Raw genomic sequence first — 12485 nt, 5'->3', positions numbered from 1 at the left:
CCAAAAAAAGGCATACATAGGCATAGATAGATGGACTTAAGTTTGCATATGTCACTAACAAGCAAATAGGAACAAAAATTTCATTTGAGATGTGGTGCTGGAGAAAAGTGCTAAGGCTACTGTGGACAGCCAAAAAGACAAAACAATTGGGTCATAGAACAAATCAAGCCTGAATGTTCCCTGGAAGCCAAGATGACCAAATTGAGGCTGTCATAATTTGGCCACATAATGGGAAGGCACGACTCATTAGAAAAAATGATGCTGGGGATGGAAAAGGGCAGTAGAAAGAGAGGAAGCATGCATGACAGATGGCTAGATTCAATCAGGGAGGTCACAGGCCTGAATTCACAGGGTCAGCATGAGTTGAGGTAGACTCAGAGACAGCTAACAACAACAACGCCAGCCTTTCTCTGTGTATCATACAGTTCAGAAATGCATACTCCTTGCATAGCTTGCTAAGCAAAATTAGAGTGGTGAACAGTAGTTAGACTTTCCTCTCACCAACAAAATAACCAACTCCTGCTTTATTTCTGCAGTGTGGCGGCAGCCTTAGACACAACAATGTGTTATCATTGTAATCAAAAGTTGCTTCTATGTAAGTTGCCAAGGTGAAAAAAAAATCTTAGGATCCCCCATGGGTACAAAAATTCGTGGATGCTCAAGTCCCATTTACAATGGCATAGTGAAATTGTGTCCCTTATATAGAATGGCAAAAAGGTTTGTTTATTTGTTGTCTTTTGAATATAGGTTTTGAAAATATTTTGAATCCATGGAGAAAGAATCTGTAGAGACAAGAGGACCGACTGTATTGGCTGAGCACAGTTGACAAACCATTTTTGATAATTGTGTGAATAAGCTGTGAACATAACATATAGGACCAAAGGCCTAACTAGCCTGGTATTTTGTTTAAAAAGTACCCAACGAGATGGCTATAGGAAGCACACAAGCAAATGCACTTTCCTGCCGATGCTTCCCAGCATATATACCTCTGATACTGCAGGGAAATATCTTTTCATCATGACTTACAACCACTAATAGTTCTATCCTCCGTGAATCTGACTAGTCCCCTTTTAAAGTCATCCAAGATGACAGCTATCGCTCTATTCTGTAGCAGTGAATTCCACAGTTTAACTAAGTGCTATGTAAAATGTATGTCCTTTTATTGATACTTGATTTCCTACCATTAAGTTTCAGTTGAAGACTCCACTTGTGGTATTATAACAGACAGAAAAAAGCTTTCCCTCATCCAGTTTTCTCCACACTGTGCATCGTTTTATACATAATATATAATACTATGCATAATTTTATAGACGATACTATGCATAATTTTCTATCATGTCTCTCTTTACTCATATCTGGAAATCCTATGTAGGCTCCTTTTGATTTTTGTGTCACCATTATCTCCAAGCTTGTCTCAGCAATCATGATGATAAAAAGACTTAAGGGAGAAAAAAGGGAGGGGGTCCTATCACTATTTTCAGAATAATTATGAGCAGCAAACCTAATCCTGTTTTGCCTGGAGGACAGGCAGGTGAAGCATCTGGCATTTGGCATCGTGTTTTATTAGCACTTGACAATCATTATATGCAACACTGATACAATTCATATTCAGCTGCTTCTTAAATTGCTCTCTTGGGCTTGATAGGTTGACCTGATACATCCAAATGAGGTGATGAATCTGTAGCATTTTCAGAGCTTGGAAAAGTTACTTTTTGGACTTCAACTCCCTTGCCAGCCTGGTAACTTTTTCAAACTCTGCATTTAATATGTTTGGCACATTATAGTTGGTCATGTGAACAGTTGGTAGTTCTTATAACACAAAAAGTAGATTTTTAAAAATAATAATAATAAAATAAAAATGTAACAATGAACTAGGTAAATTGTGTATTTTGTTTACAAACTAAATTACTGAGGAATATTTAATTGATATTTTAATCAAATCAGTTTATGCAGAAGGGAAGCTATATAAAGACAAAGGGAAAATTCAGTTTGCCATTACAGTCATGCCACGAGAAGATCACAATCAGTGATTTTGGAAGCATTCTCTGATACATGGTGTCTCTTAATGTATTTTGTATTGAATTGCCATATGATTGTTCCCTTTCATTTATATAAGAGAAAAAATGTATTTTACATTTTACCAAAAAAAAAAAAAACCCACAAAAAACACCCTTACGTACTTTTTCAAAATTAAGCTTTTACATAATCATTTAGTATGTACTGTAATACTTTTTCAATCTGGTATGGAAAATCCTCCTAATTTTTTTTTTACAACTCTCTTGTTCCTGTGTGACTAAGCCAAAGCTATGCATCTAATTATGCATGGCAGGGGGTTGGACTGGATGGCCCTAGTGGTCTCTTCCAACTCTATGATTCTATGATTCTATGATTAATTAGTTTACAGTTAATGTGCTGCAAAGGGCAACTTTTGTACTCAGACTGCACTTTTAATTGTCTAGGCACTTTTCAAATATGCAAGTTATTAGAATTTTCAGTGCTGCTGTGAGTTAGGTACTCATAGCTTACTGACTTTCCACATCTACGTAAGTGGTCTTAAATATCTGACTTGTCCCAAAGCCATAGATCAAATTAATCTTGGGTACTGAGATTATAAAAAAGGTTTCTGTCAGTTTAGGCTGTATAATGTTATCATGTATAGCATAGGTCAGGGGATACCATTAAATAGTGTTCACATGCAACCCCTGATGGGATTTTCATATCCATAGCTGATTTTTACAAAATTATTTTCTCTCACACTGGTTATATTTCTTTGCATTCTCAACAAGGCTTGAGATATATTCATGCAGCTGTTTTTATGAGATCGCCTTGATTAATTTCCATGTTGCCTCCCAGTATCCCTAGTTCATGTACCTTCTGTACAATAAAATAGATGTTCACAGGAGATGAGGAACATTTTGATTAATGAAGCTAACTTCAGTAAGGAGGGTGGCTCTTTTGACTTCTTGCAGTTTTTTCTGCTTGGTGTGTCTTTTCCCTGCTGCTACTCTCTCCAAGATGAAAAAGATACAGGGACTCATCTGTGCAGGTGGTTTATTTTCCCTTCCTTCCCTGGTTCTTCCTTCACTTAAATTGGTAACTACCTTCGAGTCATTCTCAAGTCATGGTGACCCTATGGCTGAGACATCTCCATGATCCTCTGTTCTTCACTGCTCTGCTTAATTCCTGCAACCCCATAAAACCCACAACCTCCTTAATAGAGTCCATCCATCTAGCATGTGGCCTTCCCCTCTTCCTACTTCCCTCCACATTTCCCAGCATCATTGTCTTTTCCAATGAGCCCTTCCTTCTCATGATGGGTCCAAAATACAACAGCCTCAGTTTGGTCATCTTGGCTTCCAGGGAGGTTTCTGGCTTGATCTGAACTAGAACGCATTTGTTTCTCTTTTTGGCTGTCTTTGGAATTCTCAGCACTCTTCTCCAGCACCACATCTCAAATGAAGATTTTCTTCCTATCTTCTTTCTTAACTGTCCAGCTCTCACATCCATACATGGTAATAGGGAATACAATGGCTTGTATGAGTCTTACTTTTGTACTCAGTTGTGTATATCTGGATTTTAGAATCTTTTCTAGTTTTTTATAGTCACCCTCCCCATTCTTAATCTTCTGATTCCCTGACTGCAGTCCCCATTTTTATCACTGTTTGATCCCAGTTATGGGGATTCTTTTACTATTTTTATTTCTTCATTGTCTAGGTTGAACTTGTAAAGGTCCATGGTGGTCATTATTTTTGTTTTCTTTATGTTCAACATTAAGCCTGCCTTTACACTTTCTTCTTTGATCTTACTTAGTAGGTGTTCTTTGAGGTTTTCTGCTAGTACTGTAGTGTCATCTGCATATCTTAGATTGTTGCTATTCCTTCCATTTTCACTCCTCCTTCAGCGTCCAAGCCTGCTTTTCTTATACTGTGTTCTGCATACAAATTGAACAGATAGGGTGAAAGGATATAGCCTTGTCTGACCCCTTTGCCAGTTGGGAACCATTCTGTTTCTCTCTGTTCAGTTCTAACAGTAGCTTCTTTTCCTGAGTATAGATTCCTCATCAAGACTATCAAATGTGTTGGCACTCCCATGACTTTAAGGGCATTCCATAGACTTTCATGATCTATGCAATCAAAGGCTTTGTAATAGCCTATAAAGCACATGCTGGGTTTTTTTTTTTAAATTCCCTAGTGTCTCTTCCTTTCCTGAATCCCTTGAATCTCTGCAATTTCCTTCTCCATGTATGGATGGAGTCTGTTGCAAATTTTTTAGCATGATTTTGCTTGCATGGGAGATCAGTGCTATGATCCTATAGTTGCTGCAATCTCTTGTGTCTCCCTTTTTGTGGATGGGAATATATATGGATCACTTCCAATCTGTTGGCCATCATTTTGCTTTCCATATCTGTTGACATATGTTGGTTAGCACTAGAGTTGACTCTGTCAATGAGGATTGCAGCAGTTCAGTTGAAATATCATCTGTTCCTAGTGATTTGGTTTTGTTTGTTTGTTTTTTGCTATTTCTCTTATTGCAGTTTCCACCTCACTTTTTAGAATATGGGGCTCATCTTCCTGTGGCTCTTCGTTCCATGTGTCCTTCATTTTGTCATTGCTTTTGTATAACTATTCTGTGTATTGCATCCATCGTCTTTTTATTCCCTCCTGGTCTTGAATTATGTTATTTTTATTGTCATAGAGCTTGTCCCAGTCCTTGGTTTGAATTTTCCTTTGATTTCCCAGACCTTGTGAAATAAATCTCTTGTTCTTCCCTTTTTCTTGCTGTCTTCTGTTTCTCTGCATTGGTCATTTTAGTAATTTTCTTTATCTTTACACACAAGACATTGTACTGTTGCATTCATAATTCTTAGTTTGTTTCTGTCTCCATTTTGTTTTTCTTCTCTATTGCTTGTAGTGTTTTTTCTGTCATCCATGGTTTTTTCTCTTTCTTCTTATTTATTGTAAATGTCTGTCTGCATTCTTCTTTTATTAAAAGCAGCCATATATGGCTTACATGGCTGCTTTTCATTAAAAATCAGATTAAATAAAAATGAATAAAGCATTCCTTCTGAATTAAAAAAAAACACTTGCCAGATAAGAATGATCCATTAAAACATGAGAACAACAAATATATAATATTCTTATAGCTAGAAAATGTAACATAATCTAGAATAAACTGATTTATGAATAGTATTTATATCGCCATTTCTAATTTAACAAAGAAGGAACAAGAACTTTTCTCATGCTGCATAATTTTGTATAAATTTTACTTGCCTGGACAAGATTTTAGAGATTAATGTAAATGAGGCAAAGTTAGCATTAGATGAACAATCTATTGTCTTGGTTTTTTCCTCTTTTATATATATTATGCTTGTGTTTTAATTAGTCTTTTTGTCTTTACTATAATAAGTGTCAGGTATAAAATGTTTTACTGTTTGAAATATGGGAAGTTTCTCTATATATAATTTGCTTGTCATGGGTTTTTTTCTCTTTACTCTTTCTTCTTTTCTCTCCTCCCTCCCCCCTTTTTATGCTAATGATTTTGGCTGTGAATTAAACTCTTTTGTGTTAAATTTAATATATTTAATAAATATATTTTTTTAAAAAATGAGACTAATCATTGGTTCTCCTATGTAACATCCAGTTTGACTCTAGGATTTTTGTGCTTGCTGATTGTTTGGATAATTAAATCACCACTCTTTCAATAGCATTTGAGGCATTTTGGAAGGGTGAGAAATTAACACTGGTCTAACCTAACCAACAATGTTTACCCTATCTGTTCCTTCCTTTTTTGATCTTGAGATTTTGAGAAGACACGCAGTTGGCATGATGAACACTACATGCACGCACTGCATAAGCATAACACTACATGCACACAGTTTCATGTCCTCCCCCCTCCCACACACACACACCCCAGCAGCTATCAGGAGGAGTGCTCTTGCTGCTGCTGCTGCTGCTTCTGATCAATTGGGAGAGGAGGAGGAAGAAGGCAATTCAGATGATGAAAAAGCTGGTCTTGGCTTGGTAGGATATGCCCCCCCCCCCCCATTAATGAAAGGTGCAATCCACCAACTCTTGAAATGCAAAGTAGAAGAGACACCAAATTATGTGATAATTACTGGCCAAAGATGCTATTATCCTACAGTGATTGTGCCTTGTATTCTAGACACCTTAGTCTTCAGCTTACTAGCTGATGCAAACTGAGTTCAATATTCAGAAGCAGTTTACACAGATTAGCTCAGCAAGGAGGAGAGGAGTGGAAGGGACAAAATCTTGCCCTTCCCAGTAGCCTCTGGCAAAAGCAAACCACTGCACATTTTCCCAGCTTTTGTGTGTTTATTAATACCTTTTGTCATCTTGACCATAGCCTGCTATTGCTTGGCCCATCATGTCTTGTCTCTCATCTTTAAAATGCAAGAGATGAGTATACTTTTCGTATTTCAGATTTTTTATCCAATGTAACAAGGGAAAGAGAAAAATATTTCACTTTGTCAGTGGCGTCATTGGGGGAGTGCGAGGGCTGCACACCTTACCAGTCCTCTGGACCTTCCTTCCCCAGCTGTTCCATCCTAGGCTTCCTCACCAGGGAGAAATTCCAGGACCAGAGGAACAGGAGAGGTGCATTTGCATCCTTGGCAGCTGCTCCATCCCTAGCCTTCCTCTCCATGGAGAAAGTCCAGGGCCGGTGGAGCAGGAGAGGTTCATGTGTGCCCTTGCCAGCTGCTCCTTCCCTGGGCTTCCTCCCAAGGAAGAAAGCCTGGGGGTGGGAGAGCAGGAAGGGTGAATGTACACCGTTCCCACACTGGGTGACACCATAGTGATGCCACTGCACTTTGTTATGGCAACTGGCAGTGCCCGATTTTCACCAGTGAGTTGAGATCAGTTAACTGATCCTCCATCCTCTCTGGTTTTTTTTTATGAGGCTAGCCCTCCCTGGGCAAACATCCTCTTTTAAGTAGCCAGGGCTATTTACAAGAGGCATGTGTGTGTCCTTTGAGTGTAAAGGGCAGTGGCTTTTGTATATACTTTTTATACTGCTGTTTTATCTGTAAATATGAACATAGTATTAGATGCACATTAATTCATTGAACTTGTCCTCTTAGCCTTCTTCTCACCCCAGGACTGGCAATGGCTCCATTTCTGGAACCAGCCAAGCATTAAAAAATATAACCACCATTGTAAGTGGAAATATATGTTACTCTTCATAATAAGGCTGTTTTCTTTTTAGTAGAAGCAAAACATGGAATTATTAGCCCATGCATTACTAAAATGCAAATGTGTTCTTTTTCTTGTAAGAAACTCTTTCATAGAAAAGACTAGAATAACCTTCAGGCATTCTGGTTTTAAACAACAGGGAGATCTACCCACTCACTCCTCACGCCCAAACCGCAGTAGTAAGGCTGTATGCTTGCTGGAAATATACTTCAACCAAGCCTGAGTTGACTGTTGTGCATAAGACAAGGCAGGTAATATATTTTGGCAGTAATTACTTGGAGCAAAGCTGCTTTGTCAAAGCTAGAAGCTGCCTAGGAAAAATAACAACAGTACAAATTCACTGACAGAGAATTAAATTGTCTTATTTTTCTTTCCCAGCTGAGGTTATTTTATTGTCCTTGGCAAGAGTTGATCTACACTATTGGTTGTTGTTGTGTGCCTTCAAGTCGTTTCTGATTTATGGCGACCCACTCTAGTGCTATTTCTCAGTGATTTCCCACTGATTCAATGAACAAAAGTTGTGTCTTGCTTTGGTAACACAATGCTAAGTCTTTGAACTGCACTGTATTTGAATTGGTTCAGATATTTAAAAAAAAACTAATGTACACCAAGATGCATTTATATGACAACCAAGCATTCTAATAGTTCTGTATTAAGAAGTGCTGTTCTGAGGAAAGTTGAGAAAAAATTGCAAATACATCATCCCCAAGTCACAGGTTTTGGTAATGAAATCTTGGGCATGTTACAGACCGCCCTTTTGGGGCGGCCTGTAACCGGCCTTTTCCCCGCTGTATCGGGGCCTCAGCTGCCACAATGGCAGCCTCTGAGGCCCCGATCTGCCACTTTCCAGGCCGTGGGGAAGTGGCAAAAGGACGCTTCCCCGCAGCCTGGAAAGGGGTGTCCTTGGGGCTTCATTCCCCAAGGACACCCGATGGCGTTGGGGAGGAGGAGAAAGGGGCTGCTTGGCCCCTTTCTCCCTTGCGTCCCTGGCGCAGCTGTCTAAAGGCTGCGCCAGCGACGCAAACCGCAGAAGCTCCATTTCGGAGCTGCTTCTCACGCCGCGGAAAGGGCACTCTAGGCGTCCTCACGCAGCACGACATCACAACCATGCCACATTTGGAGGCAGCACAGTGGTGATGTAGTCATGGCGGCACCCATCTGTATAGGGCACCACCATTTTGTACAGACGCCCCTTTCTAACCCTAGTACGCGCTCGTCATGTACTAGGGTGCCTGTTTGTAACGGGCCTTGGATAGTCCTGACTTAGAAACCCTAGCACCAGCAAAATGCTAGATTTATGCCTTACTCTTCATTAGCTGGCACATTATGGTAAAACACTTCCCAGGTGATCTGTGTAATGATTTCACCAATTGTCTGAGAGGTACTTTATTATAGGTTCATCTCATTTTGTGGGCTCACCCTGGTACAGGAATCTTGTGTCATAATTGCTAGTTTTTACCTTTAGTGTTTTTAATATTATTTTTACTGCTACACAGTTGTCCTTCTGGAACCATTTTAAAAATGTTTTCCCTTTATCATTAAGCGGGAGGTCATAATGTCAGGATCCTGTAAATGCTTTCCATTCACTGAAGTATCACTCAAAGTATACAGAATTTTCCGAGGTAATGGCTGTGTGAGAAACCAAAAACCATGTATCCCAGAGCACTATAAAGTATTTTCTCAGCAGCAAGTTCTCTCATTGCATTCTGGACAAATTTGGATGGACAGATCTTCAGAATACAGGAGCTCATATTTCTATGTAATCAATAAGCAACTAACAAAAAGATTTGCCTTAAAATTATAAGGGTCTAACATTATTCTCCAGCAATTAAGTCCACCTCCTCTATGCTTTCCTTATACAGTTATGAAGTAGAGCCAGAGGGATTCTTGGGCATTTCTAGACAGAAGGTGTGTCACACTAACAACCAGAGTATACTGTGCATCTTATTTTGTCTTTTTTCTTCTTAACATGGTTTATTAAAAATATATATATGAAAAAGCAAGAGGAATTCCAGTGAGATGAAGCACCTATAAAATTCAAGGAAGAGCCTGAAGCCACTGTTTTAAAAAACATTGTTAGCTGAAGTTTAATAAGCTATAGTTACAGAGTGTGGGAGTGCCGAGTATAGATACAGTGTGGGAAAACACACATTGGTTGCCTTGAAGATACTGCATGACAGCGCTAATATAAAACAGTCACCTCCATGACTAATATTTCTTTCTGTGGAACCAGTATTTCTATTTCAGTGACAAAGAGGGAAGAAGCACATCATGTAATATAGCACCAACACTTAAAATGATGGCTTCTTAGTAAACAATATTATTTTACTGTCTATGGCAAGGATTAATTTATAAACTGTAGACAACCCCACCTTATTCTGAATAGTCTTCCATTGGCTTATTACTCTCCCCCTCCCCCCCCAAACCACTAAAATTTAAGAGAAAAGCCTAACAACAAGCTGGGTATCTTCAATATACTGAAAAACAACTCAGTGACATAACACACATTTAATTCAACGATGTCTTAAATCCTTTCTATGATTTTAAGAGGCCAAATTATGATGTTTTTGAGTATTTGAAGGGAACAAGATAATAAGTCCTCGTTATTATGGATGATTGCCATATATATGCACACATTTGACCATTATTGTAGCCACACAAATTGAACAAATGACCAGATATCTCCTCAGTATGAAACCCATAAAATATATTCAGGAGCCTTTCCATCAGCAGCCACACTGCTGTTCCTCACACTAACTGTAATTCATGAATCCTGATAATGTGCTCCCCTGTTGTGAAACAGGCACACTATACAAGCAGGTTTGTGGAAACCAAAATACAAAGCATTTACATACCACTTCCAGATGTTCAAAGCATTTGCCATATGTTGTCTTGCTGCTATACACGCTACAAATCTGTGATGCAAGGCAGCACATTAACCTGATTGCAGATGGAAGAAGACTGATTTGCTTTATACCACCTAGGGAGGTCATGACAGAGATGCACTTCAAACCACTAAATGATTGAATTAGTTAAAGCACTACAGCATTATAAGATAAAAAGGGCAATGGTATGGGAGAATCAGAAGAGTGGGCAATTTTATGAGAATCTTGCTAAAAATTCACAACCATCCCTTGGGGTTTGTTCCAATCTCTCTAGCACTACCATGCCATGGCAAAAATAGGCATTATCACTAAATGTGCTTCCTCTGTAATCAAATGTGAGCCTTCTTCCTCCCTGGAGGGTGGGAAATCAGCCAATAAAGTGTGTCATATGTCCAGCAGGTATGCAAGAAAGAAAACACTGGCCTGTTACAGACAGGCCAAAATAAAGCTGCTTCGAGTCACTTTGGAGGTATGGTATTTCAATGATGCATGCATCCTAAGAGTCCAAAAGCCACACCAAAGCCACGCTCCAGTCCTAAGGACTGGAGTGCAGCTTTGGTGCAGCTTCCAGACTCTTAGGACTCATGCATCATTGAAATACCATACCTCCAAAGTGACTCGAAGCAGCTTTATTTTGGCCTGTCTGTAACAGGCCACAACTCCCACATAGAATGAGACTGCATCTCTGTGCTCACAGAACTGAAACTCAGCAATGAACTTGGGAATACAAGAGATTTTATAAGAGTTCATTTTATATAAATCACTAGCTTAAGTCCTTGAGAATATCCATACTGCCTGATTATATAGCAGTTTGACTACATAATAAATAATAATAATAAACAATTTAATTATAGCCCGCCCAATCACAAGGAATCCGGGCAGGTTACAGCAATAAAAATACATAAATATAAAATACATAAAAATAAAAGTACAGTACACCCTTCTTCTTGAGCTAACCCTGATGGAGATGGGCCAGCCTTTTCACTCCCTCCCAGGCCAGAAGATGACAGTTGCCATGGAGGGAGGGTTCTTCTTGAGGCTGCATCATACAGAATCCTGGAATCTGCTAGAAAATTTCAGTCTACTTTTAAGCATCACAAATGTAAATGCTACAACCCCATACGATGGAGACATATCATAGAATCACAGAGTTGGAAGAGACCACAAGGGTCATCCAGTCCAACCCCCTGCCAGCAGGAAATCCACATCAGAGCATCCCTGACAGATGGCCATCCAGCTTCTGCTTAAAGACCTCCAAGGAAGGAGACTCCACTACGCTCCAAGGGAGTTTGTTCCACTATCAAACAGCCCTTACTGTCAGGAAGTTCCTCCTAATGTTGAGGTGGAATCTCTTTTCCTAGAACTGTAGTGTGGCTACAACTCGGAGCTTCATGACTAAGTTTGGATCAAAAGGGGATTTTCCTACTGTTACCCCTGGCAATCAGCACTGCAATAACTAAAAGTAAGGGGTAGTAAAGGGAGACAGGAGTTAAGAGTGCCAAAAAGCAGCATGGAGACTGCAAAGGTTCTGCAATAATGCTTTTACTTTTGCTATCTGGCTAGGAAGCTGCAGTCTGAAGCAGGGGACCTGCATTGAAGGCCAAACCACCCTGTCACTTTGGCCTCATAACTTATCTCCAAAGGAAAGGATGTGACCGATATCTTTCTCTTCCCCTTCTAGATGATCTGCATACTCAATAAGGTAGTGTAAAAATAAGCCAAATATGTTTTGACTTGGTCTTGCAGTGGCTCTGGTTCTCCCTCTATTATGCTCCTTCGCTGTCCATTGTTGATTCAATAGTTCCATGTCTATACTGGCAGGCAGGATTTCAACTTTCTCCAAGGCTGAGATGTGTGCCTACTCATTCTACACACTACTCTCAGAACAAGCAGCTATACCTAATGTGGTCTATGCCTTGTGCACCAGTTGTATATTTTGTGCGGGAGAAAGAATGAAATGAATAAAACCAGCAGTGGAAAATTGTAGTCCAGCAGAGTTTTATGTCCTTGGAGCTTTGGTGGGTTGCATAGACTGTCAACAAATGAAACAAATCAGGCAAAACCAGTAAAAAATTGGGTTAGAAAAAGCTCTTTAATGTTAAACAGTGCAAGAGGGGCTGCAGTCTACTTAAATATGAATAGCCTCTCCAGGAGAGTCAATTCATCTTTTTTGCCAGAAAATGGACAGCCTATAGAACCTAGTGAGGACGCAGTGGCTTAAGACTTTGACTCTGGTAACCATAAGGTTGGCAGATTGGCACCCAAGCACCAAGTGATAGAGTGAGCACACATCACAGATTGAAAGCATGTAAAGGTGCAAGTAGATAAATAGGTACCACTTTGATGGGAATATAATAACATCCTATGCACCTTGGAGTTTAGTCATGTT

This window comes from Sceloporus undulatus, chromosome 3, assembly GCF_019175285.1.
Source record: "Sceloporus undulatus isolate JIND9_A2432 ecotype Alabama chromosome 3, SceUnd_v1.1, whole genome shotgun sequence".
Taxonomy (NCBI): Eukaryota; Metazoa; Chordata; class Lepidosauria; order Squamata; family Phrynosomatidae; genus Sceloporus; species Sceloporus undulatus.
Note: the sequence above shows the minus strand (reverse complement) of the source record.